The 26,717-nt window shown below is 39.6% G+C and overlaps 1 protein-coding gene and 1 long non-coding RNA gene across 3 annotated transcripts in view; one reads left to right on the plus strand and one right to left on the minus strand.

Moving 5' to 3' along the window:
- Positions 1–413: 413 nt before the first annotated feature.
- On the minus strand, positions 414–14,778 carry LOC135233766 (uncharacterized). Its single transcript, XR_010323922.1, has 3 exons — positions 14,255–14,778; positions 11,115–11,209; positions 414–2,045 (listed from the first exon to the last, which is right to left on the minus strand). It is a non-coding gene; the product is annotated as an uncharacterized LOC135233766 (long non-coding RNA).
- The window catches only part of LOC135233743 (sodium-dependent phosphate transporter 1-B-like), a 188,358-nt gene continuing 166,527 nt past the window's right edge, over positions 4,887–26,717 (plus strand). Inside the window, exon 1 of one of the 2 annotated variants that reach the window (XM_064297585.1) lies at positions 4,887–5,296. The gene's annotated coding sequence lies outside the window, so the exon portion shown is untranslated. The remainder of the gene's footprint in view (positions 5,297–26,717) is intronic. The other variant, XM_064297584.1, reaches the window with a different exon arrangement.

The raw sequence follows: 26,717 nt of genomic DNA on the forward strand, positions 1-26,717 counted from the left end.
TAATTTTGGTGGAAACGCGGCTTATGTCTCTGCTCATGCTACAGAAACTGTTCGCTCCGTTCAGCACAAAGTTGACTTTGCGTTGGCGGCAACCACACTTCACAATTTCTGCAGGAATTGTCTAGTTATTATTATTATTATTATTATTATTATTATTATTACAACAGAAAAGTATGATGATTAATACATCAATAATTATGTAATAACAGTACAGTACAATTTGAGGTCAGTGCCTGCAACAGACTTCCTCCTGGCCAACAATGCCACAAAATGGCAGTAAAAGAAAAGGAGCCACCCCATCCCGCAATCAATTACATAGTAACCCAAATCTTAAAACTTTTTTTTGTACATTCTATGGTTATGTTGGGCAGAGAAAATTATCTCAGTTGAATAACCAGGCACGACGAGGTGTATCATATAAGAAATAGGATTTATTTCTGCAGAAAGAGTCCCATACCTACTCACAACAAGGTGGATAAGGCTGAACTGAGGAAAGCAGGGGCAGTCCCTGCTGTTATTAGCAAAAAGTGTTAACAGTAAAGCATAAAGGGTTTTTCTCAATACGCGTTCTTGTCTATACTTGTGTTCTTGTGAAACGTCATCTTTTGCAGCCCAAGTACTGTCCCAATACTCAAGTTCGCATTTCGCCAAGAACGGTTAAAATTCCCGGAAGTGTTCTTGACATGCCGATTTTACTGAGGATGCATCGATTGGTAACTTGTATTAAGTAGACAACACAAATATCCCAGCATTCATTGCGCGATAGCAGACGAGACCACTGCACGGTCACAATTTTTTTTTTCTCATCTCACTAATAAATGTTACGAAAATCCTTCTAAGAATGAAAATGATGCGAGAAATATATGTTATAATAACTGAATTTCAGCTCATTTTAACCATACAGCATATAACTAAAAACATTTCATTCGGCTCTAATTGTGTTAAATCTGTTACCTTAGAGACCAACTCATAGCTAGAGGATAGTAGCCTATTACGTGCTAGCCGAGCCAAATTAAACTTTTTTAGTTTTCATTTCACTAATAAATGTGACTAAAATCTTCCACAAACGAAAATGAGGCAAGAAATTGGTGTTAAAATAGCAGCATTTTAACTCATTTTAAATACAGCTTTTGTGAATAAGTATCGGCCCGTAGCCAGCCTCTGTTGTAGGGGGTGCATCAACAGAGGCAAGCGGAGTTGTGTGCTGTAGCATACGCTGACTTGAAGTTGTTAGCTGTGATGTACAGAGCAATTTTAAATGATCGGAATGGCTCGGCTAACTTGTTGACGTTTGGTTAACTGCTTCGGTTTATCCAAGCCTGCCCTTGTTGCTGAAAGTGCTAGGTAGATTTTTGTCGGTATAGAAAGCAATTGTGAATTGAGAAACTGACATGTACTAACTAGCCAGAGAACAGAGGATAAAAGAGGCGTTTTGTTAGCTTTGATTTTTTAAGTAGCCTACAATTAACGCTAGTTTACAATTTAAATAAAACTATACCCCAAACCAATGTAAAGCAGCCTTTGAAAGAAACTAGAATACACCGAGGACAGCGACTGTCAGGTAGAGTAACCACACGTCACAAGCACGCATGGTATCTCAAATGCATATAACAGCATTCTCTGTCCTTGTGAGCTTGCTGAGTTCATTCTTCCAAGAACGACTAGCAAGAACGTTCTCCCCAAGAACACAAGTCCGTTCTTTGCATTCTTGGTATTGAGAAACACCCAAAGTAAAATTCAACAAAGAAAATGATTGGCTGTGTCCATTCAAATAACAAGGTAAACGATTGGCTATGCCCTGACTGACATAAGATACTACATAGGCACCTGGTGACCACTTAGTCTAAACAGGCTTTTAAATCAGAAATAATTGTTTAGTCTTTGATCTATCACTTGCTTTCAGAGTCCTGGGCAGTATGGCATCATAGCCGGTTCCTTCTTTATCAGGATGGCAGAGGGAGAACAGGGTGGAAGGCCAAGACTCCCAGTTCAGGATGGAGGAGGCGGAGAACGCGATGAAAGGCCAAGCGTCCGAGTTTGGATTTCTAGAAAGGCATAAAAAGACAGAGAGATGAGCACGCACATGCATAGATACACTCATAGACTATATTTCAAACTTGTTGTCCTTGGGTGGTTCGTGGCCTGGAGACAGAGGGGCCCTGCTGCAAGGCTTAGGAATTTAGAGTGGTACTTGGTGTTACCATAACTTTAGTTATGCTAGAGAAAACTCTCCTCCCTTCAGTTACATGATCTCGTTTATTTTTGTATGAAAAAATGTTATATCCTTTCAGCTTTCAGAATAGTACCTCAGATCACCAAAGTTTTAAACTTCCATATGTAATGTACTTGCATTGCATTCACTTTCAATATATACAATACTGGCTCCTTTGTATATGTTCATGTGTCTGTAGTCCAAAATGCCTCCACTCGTATTCAAGCTAACATTGTTAGCTAGGTCAGGTGCTATTTTCAACTCTGACTAGAATCCATAAGTACAGACTGTCTCTCTCTTTTGCAAAGCTTCAAACTAATTCTCTGGCAATAAGTGGGTGACGTTTGCAGCAGTAATGTTAGCAACAACAACCCAAACTAATATTAGTTTTCAGTTAAAGTTCCTGTCCTATTTCAGCATTGAACATACCGTATATCTTCTAAGATATTGACACTTAAAACAAGTTTGATTTCGAGTGAAATTTTTTGTCATGTAGATTATGTGTACAAAACATTATCCAAAATGTGAAATTTGGAGAGGTCTTATCTTGGAAGAACCCTTGCAAAATTTCCCAGCTTTTAGTTATCTGCACAATTTTCTTTTTCAGTGGAGGGTAAGAGGGTATATATAATAATTTTGATGCTAGCTCGTGAAATTTGTTAAATAAACAGTAAGGTTTCATTTTTATGTAAGCTTTTTGTATACCCTGAATAAGTCTTCACATATTTACTAAATTTTGATACATAGTCTTGACGGCACACATGTGCCCTTCAAATAATGCCAAAAGCTGTCTGCTATGTGGTGCTGCAAAGTTGTAAGGCCTTATGTAAGAGTAGTACACCCAGGTGAAAATTGCTTGTATAAATGCTTCAGGAGAAAGCATTTATACAAGCATGATAGTTAAGATGCTACAGCTCTCTAGCTTCTTTATCAGGTAACAGCTAAACAACTGCTGAAACAACCACACAAAAGTTGCTGCATAAACTTTTACATTCTAGTTTGGTTTACTATTGTTCTATGAAACCTTAAATTATATTCAGTTAAGTATTAAATTCATGCTACTCAACATCAGTTATGTTTTCTAGCCAGTTAGCTCTAGTTCAATATCTCATGATCATTCAGAACTTTAAAAACTCTAAATTTTCTAGCGTGCGTATACAGTGAATCTGTATAAACTACCTACATACAAATCAATTTGTCTTCAAAAACAAAGCAATTTTCCAATGTCTTATTTTATAAAGAATTAAAATGATAAAATATTACCAACTTCCTCTCTTCCCTCCCTCCTCCTGAAGTGACTACCACTTTCTTATTGAACTGTAGCACTTCATTGTAACCAGTCCTCACGCTGTGCCCTCCGTCTATACAGAAAAACGTTACAGATCTGCATGACATGGTTTCAGGTATCTTTCGGTCTTCAAACCATAATAGTCCATTGATGGGAGGGCTAACATTTGGAATGCTCTTTATAGTGTAGTATCTATGAAAAGTATTGCAGATGATTTTAAAGAATTTTGTTAGAACTGCCTGGTTGAGACCAAAAATGCTCAAAGCCTTCAGAAATTGTTAATAAATGACTGACTGGAGAAAATGAACTTCCTGAGACCTGTTTTTTTTTTTTTTTTAAACCAAACTTATTTGTAAAACAATGGCAAATACAGCTAAGGGTCAAGCATAACAGAGGTCAAGCATAACCTTATTCTAGTAGTTACCTTCTGAATATAAGGCTACACAACCTGTTAATTTTCATAGGAATAAATAATACTTTTAGTCTTTAGGAATGTTTTTTTCTAAACAACATAGTGTGCATTACCGTATCTAAAGTAGATCACACCTCCAATGTTTTTTTTTTAAATTATAGATTTACCAACAGTTTTTTTTAAAATTGATGTATGCTGGTGTACTTTTTACACCTCAGTACAGGTTTATATATTAGATACTGCAAATGATATCAGTCAATAATATGGTCTTTTATTTAAGAGGCTGTTCCAATGTCTGAATGAAACATGGATGTACTTTCTCTTATGTACCAAATTTAGGTAGTTAAACAATTGTTTAGAAAGGACGTTTCTTATTTGTGGTGGTTATGTTTAAATTTTCTTTGTCTTCCCCACCTCATTTTGTGATGGGCTTTTTGGGTAAGATCATACAATATGAATTTTCCCTCTTCATAAATTCTGTTTTTCATAATCAACTTTTTGAAACTTCACCCTTTGTGTTTTAACAGCTTTGCTACTTCAAGAACTTTCATACAACTTGTAGGTTATACATACACATTCAAACATAGATTTGCATATAAAGCACTCAGTGACTGTACTATTGTTCAGGACTATAAAAGCTCAATACAAGGCAAGTATCAGGACTTGATAAACATGAATCCATAAAATTGCTAGGAAAAAGCCCACAAAATTAAAGGTTTACTTATTATTCATTACAGATATACATTAATTTCTTCTTGCCACAAACCCCATGGTCAGTGCAAATGGGCACTATCTTGTCTTCAGTTATCTATTGAGTTGTGCACATTATTAGATTTGGTGATTTAGAAGAGCAGTCCTGTGATATTATGGTGGAAGTGCTCCATTATGGCTTGGTTCACATCCTCTGCAGTAAATTATTACCAAAAGATGTTCATGAACAACAAATGTTCTTGCACTGCTTGCATAATAGCTCATCTCATGACAACTGTCTGACACTGAAGGAGTGAATTATTATTCCCTTCCCGTGTTCAGACAGACATAAAACCATGAGAAGCAAATGTACAAATCAGTCATAGGGGCAGCCGTACGAACATGCTGCAGCTAGTGTCAATTGTGTTGCATCTGTCGAGTTTGCATTGAAACTGGTAAATATAGTTTAAGAACAAGTTTCTCATTGCCATTTCCAGATTGTTTGAATGGCATTACTGTAGCTACATACTGGTGTACTATAGATGGCATGCTGGGTTAATTAACTAGATTAAGTTGGATGCTTTTAGATTGCCTGTGCCTGTGATTTAAAGTTTTTGTTCGTAACACAACTCGCCAGCCTACTGTTGTGTGACTGGGACAAGAATTCATATAATCTTCAAAAGTATCTGATTTGGTGAGTTCTGTTTTTATTTATTTTAATTGCCCAAATCCCAAATAATAAAAACTGAATTGCTACTTGGGTGCAGTGGTAAAATAATCTTTTTTTAAAGGACCTCTTTGGGAGGTTCTATTATTTTTTTGTATTATTTTCAATACAATAAAGACCCAGGGCATTCTTTCTGATGTTAAATGCTCAAGAGCACCACATTTCTGAATTATAAACTACCAACGCGTTTCAACTTGAACAGCCTTCCTCAGGGTACAGAACATAATATTGTCAGTTTGCCTAGCTTCTATTAAAATTGAGTATGATGTCATCCTTATATTTATAATATATAATATATATTTTATGTGGCAGTAACTGTTTCAAGTAATCTTTCCTGACTTACCAGACAAATTCCCACCACTTGTGGGTTTGAAGGGTTGCATTGGTGGACCATCATAAAATGTTTTTTCATGTGGTAGGTACATTATTAGTAGGGCCAGCAGTTTGTTTCCCCTTATTTTCTCGCATGGTACTTCAGTCCTCCATCAGTTAGAGGTTAAAATAGCCTCTTGGTCAAGCTCCTTTTCAAACATTTATCCCATTTGCACCTCAATAATCTAAGCTGATAATTAATCAAAAACGATGATTGACAGTGATATTTACAGGCAACGTTTGCATGTTAAACTCTGTTCAGTTACTACAGCGGACATGCTGCAGTATTGCAGTATTTTTAAGTGTTGTACAGGGCATGATAGGATTGGTTAGAAGCAGTGGGAAATACCCACATGAAAAATGAGAGCAGATGTAATATTTAACTTGGACAAAAAAGTTCAATAAAAAAACTTAATCCATGATTCAGCTAATTAACTAATCACTCCCTTCAATCAAGACTTTAAGTAGAATCATGTGTCTTAGTGCTAGGATAAATCAAAAACCTGCACCTCCTTTGTAGATAATATCAGTAAGATATGGCTGCATTTCTCTTTTTACTGCAGCAATACTCAATCCTGGTCATGGAGAGCCACAGAGTCTGCTGGGGTTTTTTTCCTGAACCCCTTTGCACAGATGCCAAATCATTTTCTATTTAGTGGTTGTTGTATTTAAAGGTTTATGTCTCCGAATGTGAACATCACAGAGACTTGGAAAATGGCTTAAATGAAGCAAGACACTTGGACTGCATTTTATATAGTGCTTTTATCCAAAGCGCTTTACAATTGATGCCTCTCATTCACCCATTCACACACGCTCACACACCAACGGTGTAAGGCTGCCAGGAAAGCTTCAATCAGCTTGTTGGGAGCAATTTATGGGTTAGGTGTCTTGCTCAGGGACACTTCGATACACCCAGGGCGAGGGATCGAACCGGCAACCCTCCGACTGCCAGAGAACCGCTCTTACCTCCTGAGCTATGTCGCCAATTGTACTATTTACAGTACTAACCTATTATAAACTAAAAGATTGGATTATAGTCATAATTTAGGTAGAAATCAAGTGCCACAAATGCAATTAACGTGGCAAAAATGAAGTTCTTCTTTAGTTTGAAATGAATTATTGAGAGATCACATATATAAAACAAGTAAAACTATACATGTCCTGGATTATAAACTCTAAAACAAAATCTGAGGGTGATATTGCGGCACTACAAAAGATCTATGAAGCAAAAACTAAGTAGTGTACCCTGGTGCCACATAGTGTATCTATTTAGACTCATTAAACTCACTTATATTTTTCAAGTGAGAATTATGAAGCACATACATTTGCCCCTTTATGATGGTTTAAGATGAAACATTGATATCACAAAAAATTATGCACGTTGTGACACAGTGTGCTACACATACCTAAAAAATGTAATCATTCACTCATGCTTTTTCTGTATTCTACAGAATGTAATCTTGGGTTGCATGGAGATGGGATGGTACTTTATGAATGTTACTATTTATCTTTTACTATTTATCACTCCAAGGGAAAGTTTTACGTTCATCTAGCACATATCAGACACAGCAAACTTTCCATGCCCTAACTGACAAATAGCCCATAGCCCATGTAGGTACTAATACCCCACACTATGTACAATAAGTTTACAAGAAAATAATTTTCCACCATCAGAAAAATGTTGGTGATGCTCTGGCTTCATGGTAAATCGAACAACTCCACTGAGCCTTCGATGAAGGCTTAAACTTCAGTATGTGTAATGCCCACATTAGAGAATAGCCCAAACCTCTTGAGACACTATTTCATTGTGAGTGGTATGAATTCTAGCAAAGCAGGTCACTATAAGCTTCTACACTAACAATTGTCCCTATTTGAACAGCTATTTAGCCCCCAGTACAAACATTGAGCATTACAAGCAAAGGATAACAGTTGTCTCTTACATACATCTTCGCTATTGTTCATACGTATACTGGCTAGACTAGGAAGGCTTATACTGTCCTATACGGCAGTGTTTTTCAACCCTGGCCCTGGGGACCCACTGCCCTGCATGTTTTAGATGTTTCCCTGCCCCAACACACCTGATTCAAATGAATGGATCATTATCAAAATACTCCTCGGCTCTGGGCACCTGCCCGGAGCTCTAGCCCAAGTTTGCTGAGCACCCCCCCCCCCCCTCGGCCCGGTGCTCCAGTCCTAGACCAGCTAGACCAGCTGGGCACCCCCGCCTCTTGCCACTGTTGATTTTCCATAACAAACCGGTGCCTGCCCACGGCAGATGGGTTCCCCCTTGAGTCCGGTTCTGCTCAAGTTTTCTTCCTGCTATAAGTCAGGGAGTTTCTCCTTGCCACTGTTGCCCTAGGCTTATTCTTTGGGGGCCGGTTCTCTGTAAAGCTCTATACAAATAAAAATTGATTGATTGATTGAAAATAGTTATCAGTCAACAAACGGACTGAAAACGATTATAATGGCTGAAACAGCAAGTGGGGTTTTGTATGGGGCTGGGGTAAATTCCTATCGCCCATTTCTATTTGTGTATTTATTTTTCTAACAGACTTTTTCAAGCGCTCTGAATTTTGAAAGGGACATTTATGTGGAAAACAAATGGTACAATTGTATGTTTATTCCATATTTAGTTGGAAATATTGATAGAATGATGAGGTATAATTGCACCATAATTCCTTGTTTATTTTGTTATTTAGTGACCAGCGTGTTTCACCACTGTATTGATATACCTTCAGGATATTGTTGGGTTTATCTTGTTGCTATGACGGAATACAAATTTTTGGTAGTCAAAGACTATTTTTTATGCACTTCCAGATAAACGCTATGTAAAAATGTGGTTACAGGCCAGCTTTATCTCCCGATGCAAATTGTCTCAGCTGAACGCCTTTATTATATGCGTGTCGTTGTCGTTCTTGCACCTGCAGAAAATGCTCCCGTGACAATTGACCTAGTGTGTAGAGCTTTGCTCTGAGGTCCAGAACATTCTGAATTTCATTTTTTCTGATGCTTGGATCTTCCTCCCAGCTTTCCTTAATTAGATACAACACACCACATGGCCGCCTGCCAAAAAGTAATTCAAACGGAGAACATCCCATGGAGGCCTGGGTAACCTCATGCACTGCAAACAATAAAGGGTTCAGCCACTTATTCCAATTACAACAATCTTATTACCACAAACTTGCAAATCATTGTTTTCAAGGTTTTATTAAATCTTTCTACCAAAGCATCCATTTGGGGATGGTAGACAGATGTTCTGATTGATTTAATTGCCAACACTTCATATGGTTTGTGTAATGTGCGTGACACAAACAAAGTGCCTTGATTGATTAGAATCTCTTTCGGGATCCTAACCCAGGAGATTATTTGAAATAATGCTTGTGCAACAATCTTAGCTGACATGCTACACAGTGACACTGCTTCCGGGTATCACGTTGCATACTCCACTAAAACTAACACTAAGCGATGCCTGTATGGACTGTGGTCTAATGTTCCAATGAGGTACATCCCCACCCTTTCAAACGGGACCTCCATTAACGGCCACAAGGGCGCCTTTGGAGTGGCCACGGGATTAACTATCTCGGGACAAGATGCACACCATCTCTGCACTTCTGCCGGAAGTTGGGGAAGCTTCTCCTGACCCCAGCTCTCTCAGCAGCGTCATCACAGAGGACCTTGCGTCACCACAGAACACATCATATAGCTCACAGATTCCTATCGGTCATGATTGCTTCCCCATATAACCTTTCATTACATTAGTAAACCCCTGCCAATCAGTACCCAATAAAAGGGGATGTCACAGGTGGGAGCTAACCGTAGCCTTTACTCTATTCTTTTTGCCCCCGTGTCAAATTTCTACCGGCACCACTGAGTAAATCGGAAATATCCCCATGCACACACCTTATTGACACCCACAATGCTTATACCAATGCTTCGGGCCGAACCAAGCTATGATGAATCATTGTTTGTTTACACCCTGAATCCAACAAAGCCTGCCGTGTGCCCCTGGATCCTTACCGGTATTCGGTACATCCCCTCCTGACCAGGGGAGGGGGCTGGCCAGCCAGTGACCCACACCACTTGCCCCACTTCCATCAGGGGACAGTACCTGCAGTCGTGGCCTGGCCGCCCACAACGCCAGCACTCCTGCCCTGGCATCTGAGGTGTCCGGCACTGCAACCACTAAGACCCGGGACTATGGGGGAACACGGAAGGGGTTGTGGGGAGACAGGGTAGTGGGGAGAGAAGAGGACATTTCCCCCGCTACCAACGAGGATCCCCCTGGTGGTCTTCTGCTGGGAGCTGGAACCGGTCGAGAAGACTGAAGTTCCCTTGCGGCAGGGCTAGGTGCGGGAGACCGAGGTTGGAGGGCGCTGAGGTGATCCTCTGCCAGGGAAACAGCGGCGTCCAGCGAAGTTAGTCTATGGCAGCACACCCAGTTGGCAGTGGCTATCCGCAGGATTGTTTATTGTTTACTGGACTCAGTGCAGTTGAAACGCGTTCTCTGGAGTGATGAATCAAGCTCCACTATCTGGCAGTCTGACTGATGAATCCCGGTTTGGCTGAATGCATAGTGTCAACTCTACTGGCCTGAATAGTGCCAACTGTAAAGTTTGGAGGAGTTTATTTAATTTATTTAAACTTATTTAACCAGGAAAACGCCATTGAGACAGAAATCTCTTTTACAAGGGGAACCTGACATAAAACACAGTTACAAAGTTATACAAGACAGTAGACAAACTACACTGAACAAAAATATAAACGCAATAAAAAAAATAATACCTCAAAGATTTGTTCTATGTGCACAAAGATCTTCTTTCTCTCAAATTCTGCCCACAAATTTGTTTATATCACTGTTAGCTAGCATTTCTCCTTTGTCAAGATAATCCATCACCTGCACAGGTGTGGCATATCAAGATGCTGATTAAAAGCCATGATCACTACACAGGTGTTCCTTATGATGGGGTCAATAAGGCCACCCTAAAATGTTGCGTTTTTTGTTGTTCAACACCATGTCACAGATGCCTCAAGAGTTAAGAGATCATGCAACTGGCATGCTGACTGCAGGAATGTCCTGTAGAGCTGTTGCCAGAGTAATGGGTGTTCATTTCTCCACCATAAGCCGCCTCCAGCATCGTTTCAGAGATTTTGGAAGTTCGTCCAACAGGCCTCACAACCGCAGACCACGTGTAAAAATGCCAGCCCAGGACCGCCACATCCGACTTCACCTGCGGGATTGTCTGAGGCTAGCCACACAGCTAATGAAACAGTTGGTTTACACAACCGTAGAATTTCTGCACAAATTGTCAGAAATCGCCTCATGGAAGCTCATCTGCGTGCTTGACGTCCTCACCAGGGTCTTGATTTGTCTGCAGTTCGGCGTCACAATCGACGTGAGTTGGCAAGAGCTCACCTTCGATGGCCACTGGCACGCTGGAGAATGGTCCTCTTCACTGATGAATCACGGTTTCAGAGTGGCCCATGGTGGTGGTGGGGTGTTGGTATATCCTATGGGCAGAGAACTCAAGTGCATTTTATCCATGGCAATTTCAATGTACAGAGATATCGTGATGAGATCCTGAGGCCCATTGCTGTGCCATTCATCCACCGCCATCACCTCATGTTTCAGCATGACAATGCACGGCCCCATGTTGCAAGGATCTGTACACAATTCCTCGAAGCTGTAAATGTCCCAGTTCTTCCATAGCCTGCATACTCACCAGACATGTCACCCATTGAGCAGGCTTGGGATGCTCTGGACTGGTGCATACGACAGCATGTTCCAGTTCCCACCAATATCCAACAACTTCGTACAGCTATTGAAGAGGAGTGGGACAATATTCTACAGGCTACAATCAACAATTTGATCAATTCAATGCGTGCGTTGAATGAGGCAAATGGTGGTCACACAAGGTACTGATCAGTATTCTGTTCATTTCATGGTATCTTCTTTTTTGGGGAATCTGTGACTAACAAATGCATATCTGAATCCCCAATCACATGAAATCAATAGTTAAGTGCTTAATGAATCTATTTCAGTTGACTGATTTACGTTTATTTCCTTTGAAGTTAATAAAATCTTCGAAATTGATAAGTGTTGCATTTATATTTTTGTTCAGTCTAGTTACAAACATCAAATGGCCAATGAGACAGCAACGTAACTGTAATTAAAAGGCAGAGCAGAGGTTAAAAACAGGAGCATATTTCAGTCACAGAGTCATAAATTGCATGTTTTAACTCAGTAATTGAAAGTAATTTGCCAAGTTTAAGACCTCTTTGTAATTCATTCCAGTTAGGTGATAAATATGTGTATTTCTAATTAGTAGACAGCTGAGTTAGGAAGAAAATTATTGTTTTATAAATGATTATATACCAGTGGATCAATCTAAGCAGATTGAATTAAGTTAACCCAGATCATTTGTATAGCAGACTGTCACATGCCAGCGTGACACCCCTGAGAGGGAGATGCAACAGTGCCGGGGAACACCATTGGCTGCCGCATGGAGAGAGAGAGTGCGCACCCACACAAACATGAAATTGAATAAACAACCCTCTTCACCCTTCCCCCTCACAGGTTCCAGGCAAAAAAAAAAAAAGCTAAAACAAAAAGATAAAATAACAAAGACAAAAGAAAGTAAAACAGAGTGACAACTATTTCAGTTCCCCGTACTGGAGCTGGACTGCTTTCCAGCAGACCAGCTCCTTATACTTTTCAGTGGCGCCTCACTTTTCCCCGTCTTGTCAAAAACAAAACTGAAATTAAATGCAACTCAAATAAAGAAACATGCTCTTGGTGTGAGCTTCCGTTCTCGAGCCCGAACTGTGGAGAGCAGCACACCTTTAAGCGCCTGAGCTGATTAGCTAACGCAACCCAGATGCATGTGCTCTCTCCGCCAACCGGCACAGCTGAGACCAATCCGCCTCTCCGGCAGACAGAATGCCACACAGACAATGACGGGTTGATGTAGCACCTGAACCGAAGTGTAAGGTACTATAGTAAACTCTGTCCAAGGCATGTACAGTGGTCGCTGGATTCAGATGACACATTTGCCTCTGTGGCAGCAGTTCTGCCGGCCAAAAGGAAATGGATGCGGGGTTCTGATAGTAGAGGGCAGCAGAGTATAATATTTCCTCATAAGGACAGCTTCCACTATTCTGCATTGTACTTGACGTCACGCCGCGTTGCATTGCGGGGTGATTCGCAATCTTAAAATGAGTTTAGCGCTATGATTTTAAGATCATATTAGTACTTCGGAAAAATAAAGCCCTAATACCAGCTGATATTGGGCTGGTATCAGCATAGAAATTCAAATATTTTAATAGACGTAGTAACTGTCTTTTTTTTATATTATTACAACAGTTTGCAACATAAAACTCATAAGATCCTAATAAGAATGTCAAAACCATTTAGGCGATTTTTCAGAAAACAGTTAATTTTTTACAATGTCGTGAATTCTACTCAAATAACAACATATAAATACCTAACTTATCAGAAAAAAATATTTATTATCCACTTCCCTCTTCCTGTGTAATCACTGTAGTCACAGAGGGAGATGACACTTTCTGCTGGCAATGTATTCACGGGCATTCCACGCACAAACATTAAAACGAAATTGGCATCTGGGTTCACTTTAACAGGTCATTTGACTTTGTTTACCTAACGCTGCACCAAAGTCAGTTGGGTCATTATAAAAAAAAAATCTAATCTCATTGAAGATATTGTAATATCTAATCAGGTTTTCGTCCCTAAAGAGGCGCACAGACCATGTTCCTTTTAGTACAAAACAAAGTTTATTAATAATCTAGGAAATGTTCATTTAAAATGCGTAACAGGAAGATTGGGTTACAAATACTTTCCACTGTCTACATTACATTACATTACAGGCATTTGGCAGACGCTCTTATCCAGAGCGACGTACAACAAAGTGTATAACCATAACCAGGAACAAGTATGACGAAACCCTTAGAGAGAAGTACCGGTCCAAGTACAGGGAACAACCGCATAGTTCAACCTGGACCCTGGTGTTTAAACCGATTAACACTAACAACGAGAACGGCAACAACGCAATCTATGGAAAAATAAAAATAAAATAAATAAACAGCAGCCTACAGCAGCCTACAGCAGTCTAAAGGTCTATGCAGTGGAAAATCAGGTTTTGCTCAAAGTGCTTCGTGCTAAAGTGCTTTTAAAACCCTAAGAAAGCAGTGACATAAACCCAGCTAAACCAACAAAAACACAAAACAAAATTAGAAATGCAACAGTAACATTAAATGTAGCAACAAATGACAGCAGCCTACAGCAGTCTACAAAGAGCAACAATCATCAGTTCGTACATTAACAATAACACACATTATAATTATTACAGAGGGCTGTTACCAAAGATTTGAAGAACATAATCCGGCTACACGCTGCACCAGCTGACCACAGCGTTCAAAACTAAAATACACACACACAAATGACACAGCCCGGCTTGACAACAGCATCGCCAGTACCCTGTACAGCAGCAACAACATCACAATCAGACGAGTGAACCTTGTTCAATAATTACTTACAAAGAGCTGGATGCACTATCACAAATCGGAGCTGCTTCCGAATGCCGCTTTTCCAAAACACCACGAACGCTGACAGGTGCTGGTGTTTTGGTCCTCAAGTATGGCAAGGTCATTTTTCAGTTTTTTACAGATTATGAAAGTGCAGATTATAAACTTTCAAATGATGTGTTATACATTGAAATCTGAAAATATTTGAAGAAGATATGCTTATTTGAATGTTGGTACTCCTAAAATCAAGTAGCAGAGAAAATCCCCTTGAAAGATCTTGAACTTTTCACACTTCTCACAGGGAGATAATGGGTGGGAACAATAGCTAGTTAACTCCACCCCAACCACTAGAGTACCTGTCAATCCTTGCCCATTTAGGGGTTACCCTATTTAAAGCTTTATAACTCCAGATGTGAACCACAGAAACTAGAAAAATGTCTTAAATGAAGCAATACATTTGTACCAATTATAATACTAGCTTAGATTACTTTATATTCATAATTTTGTAAGAAATAAAGTGCCACAAATGCAATGGTCAAGGCAAAAAATCAAATAGTTCGCAATGAAATACTGGGAGATTGCGGGTTAAAGTATACATGTCCTGGATCAAAAACTTCTTGACCACAAGTTCATAAAATCTAAGGGTGGATATGTAGAACTACTAAAGATCTATGAAGCAAAAACTAAGCAGTGTACCCAGCATCTCCAAATCTACCCAAAATGTCTAAATTATTAACACTGGTCTAAAATAGCTAAGGGTCCAGAAACAAATCCAAAATCTTTTCAAAAAGGAATATAATGCTTTTTGTCCATTGTAAAGCATATGAGCCCCTTATGAAGGTTTAAGATGAAACATAGATATAATTTAAACATAATGCAAAAATATAGTCCCACAATGCTGCACAGTACCTAAATGTGTAATAATTAACTCTTGTATGTATTTCTATACTCCTATGTTTTCTTGTATGTGAATGGGACGATATGAAAACAATTTCCAGCCGTCCACCACGTTTTGGCAATGTTTCAACACTCTCCTCATCACTGTTGTATGCGTCACAAAAACTATTACACTACTAACGCTTACATTACAGTGTGAAATATCCACATTACATAATACCACTAACCTATTTAAAGATACTCAATTTCTAAAATAACGTATATAACCGAAATATTTTGAGCAGTAATACTTACAATGATAGCAATGATGAAATCTTATCTATGTTCATTAGATGGAGACAGAGACAGTAAATCAATGACAGTTCTATCCGCTTCTGTTTTTCTCCAGAAAACGATGTCAGATAGGTCTATCAGCAAACATATGGCTTAGCTATGCCCAGAAGTCCTCAATAATAATGGTATTTTCCAAGGAATTACGAAAAATTGTTGACAACGTTTCGTTAGGTGCAACGTCTTTTAATGCTACCATATATAGAGCGAATGCCATGGTAAGAAAATGTTCGGCTACGCTAACCTATAAAACGCTATTCCAAAAGCAAAATTAAACATGTTATACATCGTTAGAAAGCTTATACTCTCACCTACTGATTGAGCGTCCGCCGTTGTAGCAACCTCACACAGTAAACAAACATAGGCTACTACCACACGGCTTTATTTATGGGCGGTGGCTTGACCGAAACAAAGTGACAATAGTCAACGAAATCAAACATGCTAATTAAACTGCACCCCCATCACGCCTCCAAAATCCGGCTGTAAGAATCACTAAAACAAGCCGACTTTGCTGACAAATTATAAGTATTTAGTGACCCTAAAAATGTTGTTTATTCTATTGAGTGACTTCTTCAACACTTTAACTTTCGTAATATGAAAAAAAGGAAAACAGTAAAAAAAAATAATTAAAAAACCTTTTTTGCCTCCAAGCGCGATTTCAAGATTTGTGACTTGCGGACATTTTCTCCAGCACCCGTCACATTATTGCTACTCGGCTCCCCTACCGTATTCTCCAGACTACCGGCGGATTTGGTTCCTGTACCGCATTCTCTGGGCTAGCTGTGCAGTAGTGTATAATATTATTACACATTTTTGTTATAACATCGCTGTGAAATGATTTACATGTTATTCGGTTATTATGTATTCATGCTTTCATATATTAAGGTGTCCTATAATGTACAGCTCTCCTGAGAATTCTTCCCTTTTCCTTGAGAAAACGCAAATCCGAACACCATAAACTTTAAAATCGACAGCAAGTTAATTTTATGTAATTGTATGTTTAATATCAGTCAATAACACATGTAACCCATTATGTTTTTAAAATGAATATTGAACACTCATTCATTTCTTGCTGTTTAATTTCTGTTCCTGAAACGGAAAAAAAAAATTGGCTAAAGGCTGCGTCCGAATAGTCTTTTTTGCTTAGGAAGGTTCCTACCTGAGTGAAATTACCCTGAAGTATGTAAAGCCGCGTTTCCACCGCAGGAACTATACCCCGGAACTAGGAACCTTTTGAGGAACTCATTGCGTTTCCACCGCAGGAATGTAGGGCCGTAGTTTCTGGGGCTTTATTTTACCCCCCAAAAGGTTCCTGCTCGGGGGGTAGTACTTTCCGAAAGTACAGGAACCTTTTGGGTGGAGCTTGCAGCGCTGAACATTTCTGATTGGTCGAGTACTCACGGGATTTTTTGTGTGTCTATAGCCGCGTTTCCACCAAAATTACCCGGAACTTTCAGTCCCAGGAACTACTTTACCAGGAACTAAAAGGTTCCTTCAGCTAATGGTTGTCTGCGTTTCCACCGGGGTCTAAAGTACCGCGAAGATTAGGCAAATTAGCGTATGAAAAAGCGACGTTGTCGTCGGTCCATCTGTCATATGATTTCTTCTGTAACCCCATACTACCACCGAAGTAGCCTACATTATTTTCTAATAACCAGGACAGCCCGGAGGGGTTTATTCCACTTATATACAACGGGTTACCAACAATGACTATATATGGTTACTTTTGTATTTATTGATTTTCATATATCCTCTCAAACACATTAATTAACAGCAGAAAACATGCACACGTTGTAAACAATTTGCTGTTTTATTACTTTCTCATCGTCAATTCCATATAGGCTAATCGCAAAATGACAAGAATAGAACGAAAACTCGGACTTGCGTGAAAATGTAAATTAGTAGTGGTACAGCCACCGTTTGCTTTCCTTCGAAGTTACTGCTAGCCGAGCAGCGAAGTGTGCCCTCCAGATGCGAACCATGCACCATAAATTAGTCCATAGTCTTCCTGGTCTTTTCGTGGAATTGAAAAATGGCAGTAAAATTGAGTAAAATTACGGCAGTCTGAAAAAGCTAAAGGGAAGATTACTAGAATTAACCTGTTATTTTACTCTGACAAAAAGTGCGGAAGGTGATTTCCAGTTTGCTTTCACTGTATCACCAATGTTAATTACGCAGAACTACCACATACCTCACATAACTGTATCAAACGTTTTGAGTCAATTACAATGGGCTAACAAAGAAAATCCGGAAGAAAATATTCAGCAACCGAATTAATCCGTTTGAATGTTTTGGTAGCCTACGTAATATGCTGTCCCAGCACGAATGCTTAGCATTTTATAAAACGAATACTAAAGCAAGAAAAGAACAGAAGAGCACACGTTATAATTCCAAGACGTTGGCAGGCTATAACCAAAACTAGGCTACTGCGCCGCGTAACATACACGTTTGATTTGAAGTTATTATGAAAATAAATTGGTTTGCCGCTGCATATTTTCAAACATGGCGGGTAATGGCGGAAAATAAATACAACACAAATGCTACGAGTACTCAACCAATCAGAAATGTTCAGCGCTGCAAGCTCCACCCAAAAGGTTCCTGTACTTTCGGAAAGTACTACCCCCCGAGCAGGAACCTTTTGGGGGGTAAAATAAAGCCCCAGGAACTAAATTTAGACCCTAGTTCCTGCGGTGGAAACGCACTGAGTTCCTCAAAAGGTTCCTAGTTCCAGGGTATAGTTCCTGCGGTGGAAACGCGGCTGAAAGGTGCTTAAATGCTTCCTATCTTATCTCCTTTAGCATAGGGCACACTGGACTGTCCTTTACGAAAGGAGAGGAGATAATGCCGTCCCACAATTCCTTACGGCAGCAACATTTAAAGCGACGCACTATTTGGCCGTTCACAAAAACAAACGATCAACATGACTGTGTTGTGTGGTGGTTCTTAAACAATTATATGCATAGGCTTATAATCAGATCATAATCAGCATATTAACCATAACACAGAAACCTGTCTTTCAAGAAAAAGGGATATGACACGTTTTTAGCAAGATGATGTTTTTAATTCAACATGTTTGAAACTTAAGAATGATGATATGTACAGCAGTAGATTTGTAGACCTAACATGTTATGCCTATCTTGCATACATTTAACAATTATTTTCATACAATCAAACTAATTGGGATTCATGTCGATAAATATGAGTGGACAGGAGGGTGAGCATGAGCAACCATTCTCAATGTGACAACCATTTCCTTTCACTTGTGACTGGTAGCCCATATTCCTTTTTTTATTTCAATTCCAACCTTGGTAATGAAGTAATGTTTTTCATCGGGTTGTCCACATTTATGCATGAACACACGGGGCGAAGTATCTAAGAAGCGCTTTTAGTAGTCCATCTTCGGAACATTGTAGTTTTACAATGGCAGACCCACGTCAATAACATCCGCCGTCGCATAATTACGTAGCCTAGTGTAAGTGCAGTCGGATTCTCTTAGCACTGCGGTTGTCTTTTCCTAAGTCCTTATGAATTCTCCTTCACATCTTTCCTTGACCTCATGACGTTTTTCATCGAGGTCAAGGAAAAGTGGTTAGGAAAAGACATACAACATAATTTTTTTGACTATTTGGACGCAGCCATGGGTTCCCTCGTCAGATTTCCAATGTATTTTTCCCATTGGGATTTCGTTTTTTGGCGAAAATAAGGTCTGTGGTGAACGTAAGCCTAAGATAGCTCCACGTTTTGTTCTACGAGATGACGAATTTCATCATCAGAATGGGGTTATTGATAAACTTTTCTTCCCAATGACCCATAAAGAGGTTGGCATAGTTGGCATAGCAGGGTTTCCCCCAGAAAAGTTGTTTGGCCCAGTGGCAAGTATATTTTGATGGGGGCCAGCGGCCTGGCGCGGGCCGGCGGCCAAGTGTCTTTTTTGATGGGGGCCCGGCGAGGGCCATCGACAGACTGATGGCAGCGTTAAGGTAGGACCCTATGGTTTCTGTGAATCACGGACGGAATCGCAGAATTGAGAATTTAAAAAAGCTATAACACAGATTCCATAGGGCCCTACATTAAGTCAGTGCTAAAAGCTGACTGGAGATTTGAAAATATAACATAATGTGAATGTCATTTATTCAACACATATTTTTAAAAATCAACAACTATTTACAGCATAGCATAATCTTACAAAGAATCTGACAACAATGTACAGACTTGGAATGTTGCGATTTCAACAAAAGAAATTAAATTAAAATAAATAATATCAAAGTTTTTGCACTCTACAAAAAACTTGTATTCAAGTCCTGAATGGCTACTGAATCTTACAACAAAGCCCTGGAATGCTGGGCACATTTAAATAGGAATGGGAATCGAGAACCAGTTCCAAGTTGTCCTATTCATTGGAATCGTATGCCTCCGAGCTTATTGATGTTTTTACGACAGCTGCGCATTTCAAAACAATGATGTAACGCCTTGGGGGAGGCACGCACTCAGTCAGCCTCTCTCAGGTGTTTGTTTTGGACGGCAGCTGTCACAACAAATTTGATCCAGGCTGCCAGCCTTGATACATTCTGTTGCGATAAAGATTCTAAGACAACTCAGCAATTTCTCTGGATTAACGGGTTATTTTCTAGCCTGAAATGCGATCGTATTACTAAATGGCTACACATGTCATGTAACATGCAAGTAGTTGGCTATCTCCCTGGATATGAAGTAAATGTTTTTACCAATAAATAATGTAATAAATGCGATTTTATCTATGGAAATAGCTATACAAAAAGGCAAAATAAATGTTGTGGTTGCGATTGCTGTCGTAGATGTCAGAAGGCAATGTCACTGACAAAAAAAGTTTGCTCTCTTTGCAGTGGTTTGGGCTGGAAACGAGCTGTAAGAGCGGGATACGCACAACACTGCCTACTCACTGACTACTGAATCTTACAACAATGTACAGCCAAAATATCTATGTATCTGTGTTGCTGACTGTTTGGCTAGCTAGCTAAGTTAGTTAAATGACCACGTTGTCGTGCACATTAATGTCACCAAGCTAACGTTATTAATAAACAAGTGAAGTCGTTGTTTCAATGGTGATTAATAAATCATGTAATGTTACAATGTATTGAACGTTACATTCATGCTACTAGTTTAACGTTACCTACACACTGCTTAAGTTAATATAAAAAGAATGTACTTACCGAGATGAAGTGATAACACAGTTTGTAAAGAGGTTAGTTAGCCTACTAAAGAAATGGTGCCTTGCTTGGTACCGTTAAAATACATCTTAAAAATACATTTTTTTTAAAATCCCCGATGCTTAGGCCTGGCAGGGGGTCAATTTAGGCCCGGCGGCCCGCCGGGCTTGCAATACACTGGTGGAAACATTGCATAGTAACTATGCCAACCTCTTTATGGGTCATTGGGAAGAAAAGTTTATCAATAACCCCATCACCAACCCAATTTTTTCCTAAATCTACCTATACCGTAGATATATAGATGATATTGTGATCATCTGGAATGGTTCTGACGATGAATTTGCTTCTTTTATGCAGTATGTTAATAATATGAACAATAGCCTCACATTTACAGAGGAATATAGCCCCACGAGCATTAATTTTCTGGATTCAACAATATCCAAAAACATTGATAATAGCCTAGAGACCACGATCTATTGCAAGCCTTTGAGCCGCAACACATTACTGTGGTCAGACAGTAATCATCCAGAATGACTCAAACGCAATATTCCTCAGACTAAGGCACAATTGCAGCAGCCCTGAGGAATTTAAGTCAAAATCCAAAGAAATTAAAAAACACTTCTCAGAAAGAGGCTACAGCATGGTTGACATTGACCGGGCACTTAAGCGGGCCAAACATACGGACCGTTCTTCTCTACTGTCCAAAAAGGCAAAAAAGAAAGCCTCTCCACGTATTTGCTTCTCCACTGAATATAACCCCTCTGCTGGCCAGGTGAAGAATATAATTCTCAAACACTGGCATGTTCTTAAAAGTGAGCCACCACTGAAAGTCATCACTTCCAATCTCTCTCTGATATCTTTTAGAAGAGCACGCAACATTATAGATTATGTTGTACATAGCTTTATGCCCCCCACTGCAGCCCCTAACACTTGGTTGCCAGGCCCACCTGCTGGTCTCTACTGCTGTGGCCACTGCACGCATTGTTCCAACTCTTACAAAGCTAAGTTCTTTTATCATCCTCTTAATGGAACCAAATATGAGATAAAATAATTTATTAATTGTAACTCCACCCACGTCATTTATATGCTGAAATGCCCTTGTGGCCTAGTCTACCTGGGTCAGACCAAGCGAGCACTCAAAGTAAGAATTGGAGAACACAAAACTGCCATACGCAACAAAAATCTTGACTATGCTATGGCGCGTCACTATGTTGAAGCAAACCACGGCTCGGTTTCCTCCCTCAAATTCATAGGTATAAAAAAGGTCAAGCCACCCCCAAGGGGAGGTGACATCATTAATAAATTACTGCGTAGGGAAGCCTTTTGGATCCACACCCTTAACGCAGCATCCTCTGGTGGAATAAATGTCCAACCGAGCCTCTCTTGCTTCCTCTAATGATCCCTAGTCTCTTCTCTTTTTGTTTAGGCACTGTGGAACTCAATATCCAGAACATCTATATATTTGTAGATATGAACATGGATTAATCATACTAGACAATGTTTCCCCAGTGTACTTTATATAGTTATTTTTTTATTTTTCATTTTTTATTATTATTATTGGGTTTTTTTTGTTAGTTTTTTGTTTTTTTATGAATAATTAGTCTACCTTGCCTATTCTCCCATAGAGGAAACACTGCTGTTATCTGTTGCTATATGCTTCTACATATATTATTTGATAACTGTGATGATGAGTGCCATTGTTTTTTTGTTTTTTTTTTCTTTATAATGGCTGTCAATTACATCACTATTTGGGAGAATATATATACCTCCCCCTTTTCTTTTGTTCTGTTGTTGACTCTGAGGAAGACGCTTGTCAAAACGTCAGTCAGCCCCCTGCAATAAACGTTCAGAGTGCTCCAGTATCTTACTTCGGGTAGTTTATTTGAAGTGCCCAGGTAAAAAGCCTTGCTTACACTATTATAATTTAGTCCTATAGCTAACCATTTGTGAATGGACAGACACAAGCCAGGAATAAATTAACGTTCGTTAGCTAACGTTAGCATGTACAAGAACAGCTAACATATAGGCCTACCATATAATCAAGGGAGTTTTGGCAGGTCTAGTTTAACTGAATAATTATCTGTAGTCTTATAGGGAGCCGGTGAAAGGCAGTCACTGTCTTATTCTGATTTTTTTCTACAAAAACCTATACTAATTTTTACTAAAGCCTATTGTTTGTGAAAAGACAGACAAGAAATCGTTGTTATTAAGTGTGTAAATAACGGTATTTCTGCCACTGCCACGTCGATAACTAGCTAGCACTTTGACAGGTCCAGTCAAACTTCAATTTCTACACTTTTGTGAATAAAAATAAATAAATACCTGTCAGGATATTTGGGGAACACCGCTTTCGATTTTTCCTTTTTTTTTCTCGCGGGTGATTTGTAGTCTTCATGTTGTTGACTGGGTCAATCACCTTGTATTGAGAATTCGGCAGATTCAGTCCATAATGGCGGTACCGCTACACGAGCGCCCTCTACAGGCGGTTGCAGAACAGTGACCTGAGTGTGGCCTCTTGGTATTCGAATCTCTTTGGTTTCAACATAGCAGCTTCTTAGAAACTTATTTTTTAAAGCACATAACTGCTTCTAAATTCACGGTTGCGATATTAATGGGTGTAATTTATCTCGTTCAACAAAACGTGAAACTCTCTTCGACATATGTTAACCACAGACCTTATTTTCAACAGAAAATGAAATGCCTATGGGACAAATGAATGGGAAATTTGCCGAGGGAACCCATGGCGGAGGTAACTTCAGAGTTGGCCTACAAAAAGACGTAATCACTGTAACACTCTATTTGCCTTGAATAAATTCTAATTTAAAACAATTCATTTCGTATTGAAAACAAACACAAAACTAAATGACTAAAGCCTACTATACAGACCAATCTGGCGTTTGCTTATAATGAATGTATGTGATAAATGCAGTTTTTTTCCATTAATTATTTTGTATAGGACAGAATTGCGCATATACAATCCTCAAATGACAACTGTAGCAGCAGTGAACAAAAAGTCATTTTACCGCGTTACATTTATGATGCGTTACATTTATCCCCTATATCGTAAGTGAAACTGACATGGATGACGTTAGACTGTGCTCAAGACTATCTGACTATAAGTTTCACAGTCTGACCACAAAGTTAGTTGAATAACTGTTTATAGATGTACATTTCACTGAAATACACACAAAAAGTAACGGATAACAAGCATGTCCCTATTTTCAGCTTGTCTTTATAATGTATTTTCCTCTCCATTCCCGTTAATATAAGAGCAGCGGTAACACTGTTTTACTTTGCTCCTGCCTCCCACGGTTCAAGTGTTAACTGTCAGATATGGTTTTTGAGTGCTCACATTTGCCACCTGGTGGTGGTTTTGCAAACAAAAGTAGTTCCTGTAGAAATACGAAGAAAATGTATGCAAATTTGCTGCTGCCGGGAAGATCTCTTGTGGCAGCAGCGTCATCTGAAACCAGTGACCACTGTAAAGTAGAGGAGGAAGTATGCATGTACAGTATGTCTCCATAGTCTAAAACGGGTTTTTGAAAAAAGTAACTCAATCAATCAATCAAATTTTATTTGTATAGCATATTTCACAGCAATTGTCACAATACGCTTCACAGACAACCCTGGCCTAGACCCCCACAGGAGCAAGCCTAAAGCAACAGAGGTAAGGAAAAACTCTGTGGCAGATGGGAAGAAACCTCAGAAGGAACCAGGCTCAAGGGGAGAACCCATCCTCCTCTGGTTGGCTCAGGGTGTTGATTGGTGACTAACATAGTCAGTCAGTCAATTTTAGTGTTCATAATGTGGCTCAGATAATGGGCGGGCCGGGTGGCGGTGGTAGGGAGCAGCAGCTGGCGATGGATGTGGGCAGGGTGAAGGCAATGACGAAAGAGGGGTTGGACCGCAGTGGTGGGGGAGACCAGACAGATGAAGATTGGGGCAAGAGCCCCGCCGGCAGCATGGGGAAGAAAGTAGAAATGACGATTATGGAATTCACAGTCAACAGACAGTGGGAAAAGTGACAGTGGTATGAACTGGGGAATTGCAATTGGGGCCCCGCCAGGGATAATCTGTGGCTGCATAGCTACTAGGACAGGGATCGAGAGCCCATGCAGCCATGGGGGGGGGGGGAACCATACCCGCCTATCAAGAGCCAGCCTATGTAAAGTTGGGTCACAGCTGATTGACAGGTGACAATAAGGAAAGGATTGCCACCCCACAATGCTCTATGACTACAGGCTTCTCCCACCCTGTCTCCAGACTATAACTGATTATAAGCCTGAGCATAAAGGTGCGATTTTAATCTAGATTTAAATATTGAGACTGTGTCTGACTCCTTTATACATTTTGAAAGAATGTTCCACAGTAGTGCGGCTTTGTAGGAGAAAGCACTACCACCTTTTAGGTTTTTAGAAATTCTCGGGACTACCAAGTAGCCTGCGTCTTGAGAACGGAGTGATCTTGTGGGCTTATAAGGTAGGAGCATGTTGGTTATGTACACTGGTGCACGTCCATGCAGAGCGTTAAAGGTCAGGAACAAAACCTTGAAATCTATCCTATGCTCCCTTACAAAAAAAACCTGCAGGAGTCCTGCAGGAATTTCCTGCAGGAGTCCTGCAGGAAAAAAATTCAGAATCCCGTAGGATTATGGCCCAAAAATCCTGTAGGTTTTCCTGCAGGACTCGATTTCCTGCAGGAAAACCTACAGGATTTGGGGACTATAATCCTGTGGGAATCTTTCAGATTCCTGTAGGATTCCAGGTCACAATCCTTCACAATATTCTTGCAGGAAATGTCCTGCAGGATTCCAGGTCACAATCCTTCACCATTTTCTTGTAGGAAATGTCCTGCAGGAATCAGGAGGTCACAATCCTTCACAATTTTCTTGCAGGAAATGTCCTGCAGGAATCAGGAGGTCACAATCGTTCACAATTCTTTGCAGGATTGCTGCATATAATGCTACAGGATTTCTTGTAGAATTGTATTAGTTCACTGTTTAGGATGCTTATATACTATCTATACTAATATAATGTAAGGGAAATTCCAGCATAAAATTTTGTGAAGAATAATAATTAAAAAGATCTTGTTGGAAACCAAAATACATTTAATTGAATTTAATTTACATAAAAGAAACACTCAAATAAATTATAAACATCATCGTGCTGTTCACTGTTCAGTGATGATCATGTGCCAGAAAAAAGGAGATGTACAATATTACATTCTTGATTACATATATTTATTGAATACTATTGCAGTCCTCATCAGAATTATTTCCACCCTTGAAAATAGTAACAATGCTAAAGAGAGTAAATAGCAAGGCTAAGGGTGTTTTCACTCATAGTCCTTTTGTGTTTCTGATTTGTGCTGAATGGGCTATTCAGAATGAGTAGGCTACTGGCCTATGCTTATTGCAAAATAGGTTTTGGGTGATATATATATATATATCAAAAATATATTTCAACAACTCTCACAGATTTCAACAAATTGTATCACAAATGATATCTTAGTAATATCCACTGTATCTGGATGGTAATATTCTTCTCTGTATATATATATATATTTTTTTAAATAGTGTTTACCTCAGGCGGAATTTATGTTCATCATTCATTTTCTCTCTGAGTGAAGCTCGGATCACCTTTCTTGGTATGCTGTCAAATTTTCCCTGCACAATGTCTACAAATACAATTAAAACACACAAAATTTTTTTTGAGATGCCAGTAATATCAAAAAAAGAAATTCATCATGACATGGGATACAATCATTGGAATAAACACTTCATACCAATTATTATGTTGACTTTATCTGAGTCTAGTGCTGGCTTGGCTGTGGACCCTTCGTTTGCATTGCCAGACTTTCCAGAAAGGCCATGTGTAGCCAGCTGCTCGCATCCGAAGACTGCCACCGCAAGATCCTTTATCATGGCCGACCATGACTTTCCTCCTCTGCCACAGACAAACAAACCTCTATTCTCAAGCGTCTTGGATAACCAAGGTGCTACTGTACCCTCTTACCTTATTAGGAGGAAAGTATGGGTTGTTCAGAGGCTGGGGCTGGCTCAT

This window comes from Anguilla rostrata, chromosome 10, assembly GCF_018555375.3.
Source record: "Anguilla rostrata isolate EN2019 chromosome 10, ASM1855537v3, whole genome shotgun sequence".
NCBI lineage: Eukaryota > Metazoa > Chordata > Actinopteri > Anguilliformes > Anguillidae > Anguilla > Anguilla rostrata.